Source organism: Nyctereutes procyonoides, unplaced genomic scaffold (assembly GCF_905146905.1).
Source record: "Nyctereutes procyonoides isolate TBG_1078 unplaced genomic scaffold, NYPRO_anot_genome, whole genome shotgun sequence".
NCBI classification, from domain to species: Eukaryota; Metazoa; Chordata; class Mammalia; order Carnivora; family Canidae; genus Nyctereutes; species Nyctereutes procyonoides.
In genome coordinates this window covers 18,789,680-18,802,201 of record NW_026575048.1, presented here as the reverse complement: position 1 = coordinate 18,802,201, position 12,522 = coordinate 18,789,680, and the positions used below count along the sequence as shown (strand labels likewise).

General features: G+C 35.6%; 1 protein-coding gene across 8 annotated transcripts in view; it reads right to left on the bottom strand.

Moving 5' to 3' along the window:
* NCOA1 (nuclear receptor coactivator 1) overlaps window positions 1-12,522 on the bottom strand; it is a 245,257-nt gene that overhangs the window by 187,146 nt on the left and 45,589 nt on the right. For 5 of the 8 annotated variants that reach the window (XM_055327207.1, XM_055327201.1, XM_055327209.1 and 2 more), the window contains exon 2: window positions 1,675-1,809. The gene's annotated coding sequence lies outside the window, so the exon portion shown is untranslated. Of the gene's footprint in view, window positions 1-1,674; window positions 1,810-12,522 lie in introns of those variants that run through there. The other 3 variants (XM_055327203.1, XM_055327204.1, XM_055327206.1) reach the window with 3 other exon arrangements.

Sequence of the window (12,522 nt, the reverse complement as noted above, 5' to 3'; positions counted from 1 at the left end):
CTCATTATGATTGTTTTTAAACAGGTTTTCAGATGGGTGTATTTAGCTTCCTTAGCCCCAAGAGTAAACATTTGAAGTAAAAGATTTCTTCAACTTCATTTATAATGAAGTTATAGAATAATTTATATTCTTCCCTATATCTAAACTATTCTTTGCAAAGCTTGGACTTTCAACTAATGTTGTTAAGTGTTAGTTGAAAGAAGATATCTTTAAAAAACAAGGGAAATGGTTCTGATAAGACACATTATATATTTAATTATCATTACCATTTGATTCAAAATGATACCAAAAAATTTTGAGGAGTATAATATATCTACTAGCTGCCAAGAACAGTTTTAAAAATTCTTATCGAAGCAATCTAATTCTTTTCATCTGCTACATGATTTGAGGTAACTTTACTTTCACAAACATTGTTCAGTTATACCACCTCCTTTAAAAGGTTACATATAACTATAGCAGTCTTGGGATTTTCCAATATCATGGATTCTTACTATTTTACAATTTACTACGTTACATATTCTTCTTCCAAAACAACAAAATGAAATTAATAATCCTAGTAATAAGTGATAGATTTTTCTCACATTTTCTTCTTTGTAGTCAAGATTAATTTACAAACCTCTATAATGTATACAGAGAATCAACCAACTTTGACCAGATCCCTAAAATAATTATTTTCCATACTTCTTTCCTATTTGGAAAACATAATTAGAAGAAAAAAATTTTGTTTTTAAATAAACACCAACCTAACTATATCTAGTTTGGCATATATGTGATTTTAGAAAAATAGAGTACAGTGTTTGTTTTCTGTTAACACTGTATTTCCTTTGATTGTTTTCAACAGTCTTATGTAGTCTTTAAAGTTGGGAACCACCCCATGACTTGGAAGTGTCACTTGGTTCTTTAATTATATATCTCCCTTTCTGGTCTAAGGGAAACTACCCCATCAGATCCCAAAGGTCCTACATGGATAGTCTATGAGGAGTAAAAGTGATACTTCTTAGTGAATAGAAAACTCTTAATAATAAATTTAGGAGTACAGGAACAAAAAAGTTTCCAAATCAAACTAAAGGACCAATCACTAAGATTTCATGTATCACATGAGCTGACTCTGAGTGCTAAATTCAGCTGCTAATCTCAGATGGTCATGACATAAAATAATTACTAAATTGACATTTATTTATTCCAGATCTTCTAACATAGTTTACTCAGTCTTAATCTGCACTCAGTATATTTATCATTGACATGCTTAATTAAATATAAAGATTACCTCCCTTTAAAATCTCGATTTTTTTCTCAACTAGTTTTAAGGGGAAGTGAGTAGGGAAGGGTGAACTATTCTATTTCCCGCGGCACCTGGGTGGCTCAGTTAGTTAAACATCTGACTCTTGGTTTCAGCTCAGGTCCTAATCTCAGGGTCATGAGACTGAGCCCTGCGTCGGGTTCCACGCACAGTGTGGAATCTGCTTAAGACTCTCTCTCCCTTTCCCTCTGGTCCTCCCCACTGTGCTCTCACACATGCTTGCTCCCTCTAAAATAAATAAATAAACCTTTTTAAAAAAATAAAAGCTAACCACTAACATAAAAACTTCTAAACTTATGAAATCTATATATAGAAACCAACATTATAAATGACTTCCAATGAGTCAGATTAAAGTAAATTTGTGCCTCAAATACCTTAGAAAAAGTAGAAATCCTAAATCTTGGTGTCTTCATTTGGAACCAAAATTTCCTACTGCATGCTCTTGCTGATGGTCCTTGATTTTATCATCAGAGTGAATTCCAGTTGCATTTCCACTAATATGGACAGATCTAAAGTAAGAGAAAGAAGATACATTTAGTCTACTGAAAACATGACAGACTTTAGATTCTGCTACATATCACTATTTCCCTGTAAGCATGCAGATTCTTATACAAATGCTTTAGTTGTTCAAGAAAGGCCAATTCTCTTTCTTGTCCCCACTACATATTTTAAAAATTGAGATTAAAGATTAAAGGCTAAATAAAGTTAATAAGAGATCATTAGTTACTAGCTTTCAAAAGTTCAGATCCCTAATGAAAGTACGCAGAGCAAATTGGGCTTTGCACTGGAATTCCAAGGAGACCACGACCCTCAACTATCAGCTTACTCATCAGAGGTGCTGACATCACCCAGCAGCAGTGGCTTCAGTAATCTGTTTCAGGTAAAGTGGAACAATAGGAGAGAATGGGATTCCTAGCAGAAGGTACCTCAATGTAATGGCTAGCATTCATTACTGGATACTGGCAGCGGGATAGGACAAATTAGATTTTTCTAAACTAATGGTAGTACTATGTCTTCCCACATTTATCTCAAAGCTAACTCCTAGAGGCACCTGGGTGGCTCAGTTGGTTAAGTCTGCTCTCAGCTCACTCAGGTCATGATCCCAGGGTTGTAGGATTGAGCCTCCACACCACCACCCCCAATCCGGTCAGGCTCCCTGCTCAACACAGTCTGCTTCTCCCTCTTCCCCTGCCCCTCCCCCAGCTCATGCATGCTTGTGAACACTCTCCAATAAATAAAATAAAAAATAAAAATAAATAAAAAGCTAACTCCTAACACTGGAGGGACTTGGCAGACATAAGAAATGTGAAACCTACCAGCTTTCATTACTTAAAGCATAACTGGTTTAGGCTTTCCCACCAAGGGCTAAGCTTTCTACTAAATTAATATTCCCTTAGATTACAGAGTGGATTAGGACCACAGAAATCATTGTATCTCAGGTCAATTCAGGAATCTTGCTAGTTAATTCTACCTATGGCTTCCACCCATCACCCTTGGGCTTTACTCAAAACACAAACCATTCTGGCCAACTCACCTCTCCCCTATTTTCATGTCCACAGTGTCTGTCCTCTGTGCTTTCTCACTCACCTCATGGGTTCCCCTACCATTGCCCTTCCTTCCAAACTTTTCCCTGGGGAATTTCTGGAAACCTCTTTTATATAGAGAAACAGATCACCTCTACATCCTCAACCTATCAATGAACGCTTCTTTCAACCACTGGGCTAAATCTGACACTTAAGAACCCTCTAGAATGAAGGCTAAGGCAGTAGGCACCCTAACTCACAAGCAATCCCATCCCTTCCCTCAGGCTCAGGCCATGTGGTTGTTCTATACTCTTCTCTTCATCATTCAATACCCCAATCTATCTTTTGTAACCTAGGTCCAGATTTAATCCCTTAGATGCACTCCACCTACTCTCATCTCTCATCACAGTTAGTAACTGTGCTATTACAGTCTCGAAATCTTGTTTGCCACCCAAGCTATCAATCTACCTAATATGTTACTTTCTTCTTTCCACTTCACTACCCACAAATTCCTAATCCTGGTTCAATTTAATCACCTGCTAGGAAGAAAATACCCAACCATGTGGACTGATCCTGCTATAACATTAAAGTCTTCAATTTTTGACACTGAATGTTATCCAGTGAGCCTTTTATATGTCATTAATCAGGTCCTTCCCCCATTACTCACACTGCCTTTCTTTCCAAACTTTTGCCACACTTCATCTTCCAATCCTATGGGGGGTGGGGTAGGAGAGGAGTTTCTTCATGTTTTCCTTAATAGTTTGTGTAGGTTGTTTACATTGTGAAAACACTGTTTCTTTCATTCACTGAACATTTTCTCAATTACTGGCTTTTAACATAAAAGTTTTTTCTTTTTAGGTGGCCAGATTTGTCATGCCTTCTCCATTTCTTTTATATTTCTCTGCTTAGAAATTTCTTCCCTTTCAATGATAGCAGATACATACTCTTGATTTTTACCTTTTTATGGGCTAATTGTTCCAATACTTCATTCCAAAAGATTTATGGAATGAGATTTTACTCTAAACTGTTTTCTGAATTGCCAGTCAGTTTTCCTAAAAACATTCAGTAATTCTTACCATCCTTTGATTTATAAGGTTGCCTACACACACTGTTCCTTTCTGTTTTAAGGGACCATCCATTCCACTACTGAGTCTAGAACTGAAATCTAATAGTGCTAGAAAGCCTTATTTCTTTCTTCCTTTTTCTTCCTTTTTCTTTCCCTTTCTTTTCTTTCTTTCTTTCTCTCTCTCTCTCTCTCTCTCTCTCTCTCTCTCTCTTTCTTTCTTTGATATGTTATTTATTTATTCATAAGAGAGGCAAAGACATAGGCAAAGGGAGAAGCAGGCTCCCTGCAGGGAGCCCGATATGGGACTCAATCCCAGGATCATAACCTGAGCCAAAGGCAGAGATGGTCAACCACTGAGCCACCCAGAAGCCCTGAAAGCTACCCTTCTTACATATTTATTCACCTGGAGTCAGATTCATAAAACCTTGTTCTTCATAATTTTCTGTGTTCTGCATTTATCTTTTAATCCATAAAATCTGATTTCCATAAAATAAAGGTATCTCACATACAATTTTTATTTCATAGGCCAACATTTTTTGTCAGCTCTGAAGTATTTTTCAGATGTTCCTATTGTCTTTCAAGATTCACACAGTTATGTTTATTACTTTTAGTTTACTTTTTTTTTTCTAAGATTTTATTTATTTGAGAGAGAGTGCAAGCATGGGGTGGGGAAAGCAGACAGAGAGGGAGAAGCAGACTACCTGCTGAGCAGTAAGGCTGATGCAAGGCTCAATTCCAGGACCCTAGGATCATGACCTGAGCTGAAGGTAAACGCTTAGTCTCCTGAGCCACCCAGGTGTCCCCCAAAAAAATCAACTAAAATTTTAACAAATTCTTAAAGACCAAAAGTAGACTCATGTGTCAGTTTGGAATGGCTGGGGATCCAGACACAAGGGGAGTTTATACTCAACTGTAAGTTCTTCTACATGCCTCAACCAGGTGCTCACAAGAAAAATTAAAGGTAAATTAGAGAGAGCCCTGCATCAATGAGGCAAGTGAGCAGGACGTGACAAGTACTGGCCAGAATCCCAGCCTGATGCCCCAACCTTTCCTTAAACACAGAGCAAAAGCCTAGAGCCCCTAGGGGAAGCACAGAAAGACCCTCTCACACTAGGGTCCATGCAAAAATCCGCTGCCTCAGAGGAGGACAGAAGCAAAATGCCTTTGCCTCTGGAGGAGGGGGAGAAAATAGTGTCAAGCCCGCAGACACAGGCAAAGATACACTGATGCAGGAAAAGTTAGAGGCAAAAAAGAATTCTGCCACTACTGGGGAGGGAAAACAGGAAAAAGTCTTGGACAAAGGATCCTACACCAGTACCAAAAGAGATCAACTACCACGGTGGGGGGATGGGGGGGTGGATATTCTTCCCCATGACCAGCTACAAATGGCAGAGCTTGATTGCCATGTGGGAGAAAGAGGAGAAAAGCTAAGACCCACCACCAACACCCAGGAACATAGGGCCTGACCAGGATTAAGTCTGGACTACAAACAGAGAATCCCATCCTGCCCCACAAGCAACAATAATCACTAGAAGAGGACAATAACATAAAGAGAAATCTCTCTGGTGCACAGATATGCAAATATTGTTGAAAGATGAGGATGGTATAGGAACACAGAAAAATCCTGTAGGATCACGTGCCACACTCTAAACACAAGGGAACAGCAGCCAACTGTTGGAAAAATTTGAAGCCTGAGGTACAATGAAGGTAATGAGGGTAAAATAATCCAAACCAAGTTCAATTCGTGATTAGATTGACTCAACCTCCAACACAAACAGCCTGACAGAAGAAGATAATTGCAATCTCTCCTATTCTTCTGTACACAATGATGAGCTTTAAATAAAAAATTACACAAAAGAAAAGAAAAAAGCTCTTTGTCAAGAGATAAAGCAACCAACAGAACCAGAAATGATTTTGCTATTGAAACTAACATTTTTTTTTGAAACTAACATTTAAAAATAACTATAAATATGTTAAATGATCTAGTAGGAAAGATGGACAACATGCACAAACACATGGACATTTTCAGCAGTGAGATGGAAACTGTAAAAGAAAGGAAAAATATAAAAGATAGAAATAAAAAAAAATTTATTAGAGAAAAAAAATTCCTGAGACCGGCTCAACAGCAGTCTGGACACAGAGGAGGAAAGAATCAGTGAACTTAAAGACAAGCAAACAAATATTTCAAAATAAAACCACAGTTTAAAAAAAGTGAAGGAAAAACACATCTCAGGGCATTCAGGAGTTGTAGAACTGTATCAAAATAACTTCAAACAAATTCCATTCAATTGAAGCTGCAAGAAAAGGAAACAAACAAAAAACAAGATAGAAGAAATATGTAAATAAAGGCCAAGAATTTTTCCAAATCAATCCAAGACAACAAACCAGAGAGCAAAAAATCCTAGAGAATCCCAATCATAGTAAGAAAATGTATACACACACAAATATACATGGATATATCACAGCCAAAATACAGAAAAACAAAGATAAAAATCTCAAAGGCAGAGAAAAAAATTACATACAAAGAACAAAGATTAGTATTTCCTTTTCTTCAGGAAGTTACACAAGCAAAAAGACATTAAAGTAGAAAGATAAAAAAGCTGAACATAGAATTCTATAGCCAGAAAATTATTTTTTCAAAAATGAAGAAAGAATTTTTTGACAAATAAAATCTGACAGAATTCACTGCCTGCAGACACCAAAAACGTTAAAGGTAGTTCTTTCGGCAGGAATGAAAATTACCAGGTAAAAATGTGAATCTACAAAAAGGAATTATGAGGATTATAAAGAAAAGGTAAATATAAAAGCCTTTTTTAATTTTTAATCATTTTAGAAGGTTATATAAGAACACAAAAAGTAATAATGTATTGTGGGATTATTAACATATATAGAAGTAACATTTGTGACAACATAAAGAGGGAAGGTAGAAAATTATATATATATATGCTCATAAGATGATCATGTGACACATCAAGTAGTAATAATGTTACGTAAATAAAGATTGCCAAAGAGCCAGAGTGGCTCAGGCCCTTAAACTTTTGCCTTCAGCTCAGGTCATGATACCTGGGTCTCAGGATGAGCACCATTTCAGGCTCCCTGGTTCAGCAGGGTGTCTAATTCTCCCTCCTCCTCTGCCCATCTCCCTGTTCCTGTACTCATGCACTCTATGTCTCTTCTCCTCTCCTCGCTCAAATAAGTAAATAAAATCTTTTTAAAAATAAATAAGTAAATAAATACTGTCATAAGTTAAAGTTCTATCTTTTAAACATTAAACTAGTGGATCTCGGGATCCCTGGGTGGCGCAGCGGTTTGGCGCCTGCCTTTGGTCCAGGGCGCGATCCTGGAGACCCGGGATCGAATCCCATGTCGGGCTCCCAGTGCATGAAGCCTGCTTCTCCCTCTGCCTGTGTCTCTGCCTTGTCTCTGCCTCTCTCTCTCTATGACTATCATAAATAAATAATTTTAAAAAAAATTTAAAAATAAAATAAAATAAAATAAACTAGTGTTTCTCAAACGGGGGGGGGGGGGGATTTTACTCCCTCAGGGACATGAAGCAAACTCTGGAAACTTTTTTTTTTTTTTAGAGAGAGGGAGGGCACATGTATACAAGTTAGGGAGAGGGAAGGGGAGCAGAAGTAGAAGGAGAGAATTATTTTTTAATTAAGTATTTATTCATGAGAGACACACAGAGAGAAGCAGGGACATAGGCAGAAGAGAACCAGGCTCCCCGACCAGGGAGCCCGATGCAGGTCTCATCCCAGGACCCTGGGAACATGACAAAAACAAAAGGTAGATGCTCAACCACTGAGCCACCCAGGTGCCCCAGAAGGAGAGAATCTTAATCAGGCTTCATGCCCAGTATGGAGCCCTACACAGGGCTCAATTTCACAACCCTGAATGATCATGACCTGAGCTGAAATCAAGAGTTCACCACGTAACCAACTGAGCTACCCAGGTACCTTGGAAACATTTTTTGTCGTCACACCTAGGGGGTTAGTGGTTGCTACTGTCATTTAGTCAACAGAGGCCAGAGATGCTGCTGAAAATCCTATACTGCATACAGGATATCCCCTCTGGTCCCCAACAGCAAAGAATTATCCAACTGAAAATATCAATAGTGCCAAGGTTGAGAAACCATGACTTAGAGCAACTGCTACAATATATATGTATGTATACATATATGTATATGTGTATGTAAAAACATTCATGTATACATGTATATATGTGTGCATACATAGACATATAACCATATATACAGAATAAGCCAAGAGTTATTACATAAAATTACTTTATAATCATAAAATAATTATAAATTTACAATTTATAATTATTTATAATTACAATTATTTTATAATTTACATACATAAATTATGAACAAGGACTAATTCAAAAGAAGGCAGAAAAAAAGGAAAAACTAAATTTAAAATAGTCAGAAATAGAAAACTAACCGGGATGCCTGAGTGGCTCAGTTAAGCATCCCACTCCTGATTTCAGCTCAGGTCACAATCTCAGGGTAAGATCAGGCTGAACATCAAGCTCTGCACTGGGCGTGAAGCCTGCTTAAGATTCTCTCTCTCTCCCTCTCCCCCTTCTTGCCCCTCCCCACTTCTACTCCATTTCTCTCTTAAAAAAAAAAAAATTTTTTTAAAATAGAAAACTAGCAAGATAGATTTAAATTGGGGATCCCTGGGTGGCTCCACGGTTTGGCGCCTGCCTTTGGCCCGGGGCGCGATCCTGGAGACCCGGGATCGAGTCCCGCATTGGGCTCCTGGCATGAAGCCTGCTTCTCCCTCTGCCTGTGTCTCTGATTCTCTCTGTGTCTATCATAAATAGATAAATCTTAAAAAAAAAGATTTAAATCCATATTTATCAATGATTATATAAATAAAATTATCTAAACATCCAATTAAAGGGTAGAGATTATCAGATCAAAAATGAAACCCAATTGTATGCTAGCCACAAGACACACTACATAAAGGAACAATTCACCCAAAGACATAGCAATCCTAAATGTATTTTCACTTAAACACAGCTTGAAAATAAATGAAACAAAATTTAATAAAACAGGAGATTAGACAAATCCACAATTACAGCTATAGACCTTACTACTCCTGTGTTATTAATCAACATAACAAGAAAATAGAAAACCACTAACATACAGAAGAGTTGTAAATACTATCAACTGACTTGACCTAATTGGACATTTACAGAACATCTACACAATGAGAGCAGAATATATATTATTTTCAAGGGCACATGAAACATTCACCAAGAAAGACCATATTCTAGGCTAGATAATGTATCTCAAGATATTTAAAAGACTTTAAGTCAAATAATGTATTTTCTCTAGCCAAAACAGAATTAAATCAGAATCAAAAACTGACAGATAAAGAATTATCAAGGGTTAGGAATTAAACAACACAGTTCTAAATATCCCAAGGGTCAAAGAGTAAGAGAAATCTTTAAATATTTTTTAACTGAATGAAACTTAGAACATATCAAAATTTGTGGGATACCTCTAAAGCAGTTGTTAGCAAACTCGGAGCATCAAATGCTTATATTAGAAAACAAGCAAAGTTGAATCAATAATGTAAGTCCTTCTTAAAGAAGTAGAAAAAGAAGAGTAAATTAAACACAAAGCAATTAGAAGGAAGAAATGAAACTGAAAACAAAAAAAAACAATTATGAAAACCTATGAAACTGAAATCTAGTTCTTTAAAACATTTGACAAAATTGGGCAGCCCGGGTGGCTCAACGGTTTGGGGCCGCCTTCAGTCCAGGCCCTGATCCTGGAGTCCCGGGATCAAGCCCCAAGTCAGGCTCCCTGAATGGAGCCTGCTTCTCCCTCTGCCTGTGTCTCTACCTCTCTCTCTCTGGGTGTCTCTCATGAATATATAAACATACCTTTGAAAAAAAAAAAATAAAACATTCTACAAAATTGAATAAACTTCCGACCAGAATGATCAAGAAAAAAAGAAGCTACAAATTACTTGTATCAGGAATGAAAAGGGAACATCGTTAGAGAGCTTATAGGTATTAAAAGGATAAAGAGAATATTATGAATAACTTATGGCAATAAATTTTATTACTTCCATAAAATGTACCAATTTCTTGAAAATTTGAAGACAAACTACCAAGTTCATTAAAAGAAGAAATCAGATTATAAGAATAGCTCTTGATATACTAAGGACAATTTAATTCATAATTTAAAACCTTTCCATGAAGAAAGCTGTATGACAAGTGGCTTCCTTGGTAAGAAAGCCAAGTATCTAAGAAAGTTGTATCGTATTACATAAACTCTTGCAGAAATACATAAAAAGAAAACATTTCTCAATTCATTTTAATAGCACTATTCATAAATTTTAGCACTACTGACACAAAAATCAGACAAAAAAATTTTAAGAAAAGTAAACTATAGGCTAATATCCTTTCATGAACACAGACATAAAATATCTTAACCAAATATTAGAAAAATAAATCCAGCAACACATAAAAAGAAATATGTATCATGACCAAATGGACTTTATCCCAGGAATGCACTATTAATATTAGATCAATATATGAAAAAGAATCACCAATGAAATTCACCCTAACAATGGATTAAAACATAAATGATCATATTAATATATGAAAAAATATATTAGAAAAAGCCCAGTCATTCATGATTCAAAACTCTCAGAAAACTAGGAACAGAAGGGAACATCCTCAGCCTAGGACATGAATCTACAACAAATCACAGCTAATATACATAATCATGAAAAACTAAATGCTTTCCCTCTAGGATCAGGAATAAGGCAAGAACATCTGCTCTCACCACTCCTACTCACTGTACTGTACTTTCAGTACAATAATACAAGAAAAATAAATAAAAGCCCAGAGATGAAAAAAAAAATCAAAACTGTCTTTTTTCACAAAAGACAAGACTGTCTATATAGAGAATCTCAAAGAATCTATTACTGAAAGTAAAAAAAGAATTTAGCAAAATTGCAGAACACAAAGTCAACACATAAAATTCAACTGTATTTCCATACAGTAGCAATGAATAATTACAGATAAATGAACAAAACAGCAATTATATTAACATCAAAAAATTTAAGATAAATATAACAAAATAAATAGAAGATTTGTGTGCTCAAACATATGAAAGTCTGAGTGAAATATCAAGGACCTCAATAAATGGAGAAATACTGTTTTCAAATATCAGATCCATCAATATTGTTAAAAATAGCAATTCTTCAATATTTATAGATTTAACCTAAGTCCCAATTAAAATCCCAGAAGATTTTTTTGGTTAAAAACTCACAAGCTGATTCTAAAATTTATATGGAAATGCCAAGAATCTAGAATATTCAAAACAATTTTGAAAAAAAAGGAAAGAAGAACAAAGTTGGAAAACTTACACTACCTGATTTCAAGACTTTCTATTAAAGCTATAGTTATCAAGACACTGTAGTTTTGGCATAGGATAAACATACAAATCCAGGGAACAGATCTACAAATTTACAGTCAAATGACTATCAACAAAAGTACCAGGGTAATTCAATGGGAAAAAAAATGTCTTTGTAACAAATGCTGCTGGAACAATTGATAATTTATATGGCGGAGAAAAAAGAACCTTAACTCATACCTCACATCTTATACAAAAAAGTAATAGACCTAAATATTTAAAAACGCAAATCTATAAAACTGCCAGAGGAGAACATAGGAGAAAATTTGAGAACCCTAGGTTAGCCTAGGAGTTGTCAAAGTTTTTTGCAAAAAGTATTTTAAGCTTTATAGGCTATTCAGTCTCTATTGTATTCAACTGTCATTATAGAATGAAAGCAGCCATAGGCAATATGTAAACAAACAGGCATGGCCATTTTCCAGCAAAACTTTATTTAGAAAAATAAGCAGTGAGTTAAATCAGCTGTAGTCTGCCAACCCAAGTGAGGCAGAGTTCTCAGGTGTGACAGAAAAAGCACAAACCATGAAAGAAAAAAACTGATATATCAGAGTAAAACAAAATTTTTAAATTCTGCTCTTCAAAAGACAGTGTTAGGAAAGTCAGGTCACAAACTTGCAGAAAGTACCTGCAAAACATTTCCTAAAGAACTTGTTTTGGGAACATAAAGAACTTTTCAATATAGTAAGACAATAAGCAATCCAGTAAAAATAATGGCCAGAGATTTTGAACAATGCTAAAATGACAACTCTAACAAGCAGTCTCATTACTTGCTACGTTTGTTTAATCTTTCCTACTGGCCTTTAGGCTCCCTGAATCTAGACTACTCCTGTCTGAATGGAACATCTAACATTCCAGCTTACACATACACACACACACACAAAAAAAAAAAAAAAAAAAAAAAAAAAGGAAATAAAGAAAGAAAGAAAAAAAAAGAAACAAAGCTATCAGAGCATTTCTGAAGTTAATGTTTAGAGTAGTTAGTATATGTATCTGACACAAAAAGTGAACTGTCCTAAAGAATTACGGTAAATAGAAATTTTCCCCCAATCATCCTATTCTTTATTAAGTATTCATAGGTATTCTATACATATAAAAACATGTACATACTTTTTTAATGAAAGTGGTGGCTTACTAACAGAGCTTCTCATTATGATTTTTTAATTTAATGTAACTTAGATTTTTTGTT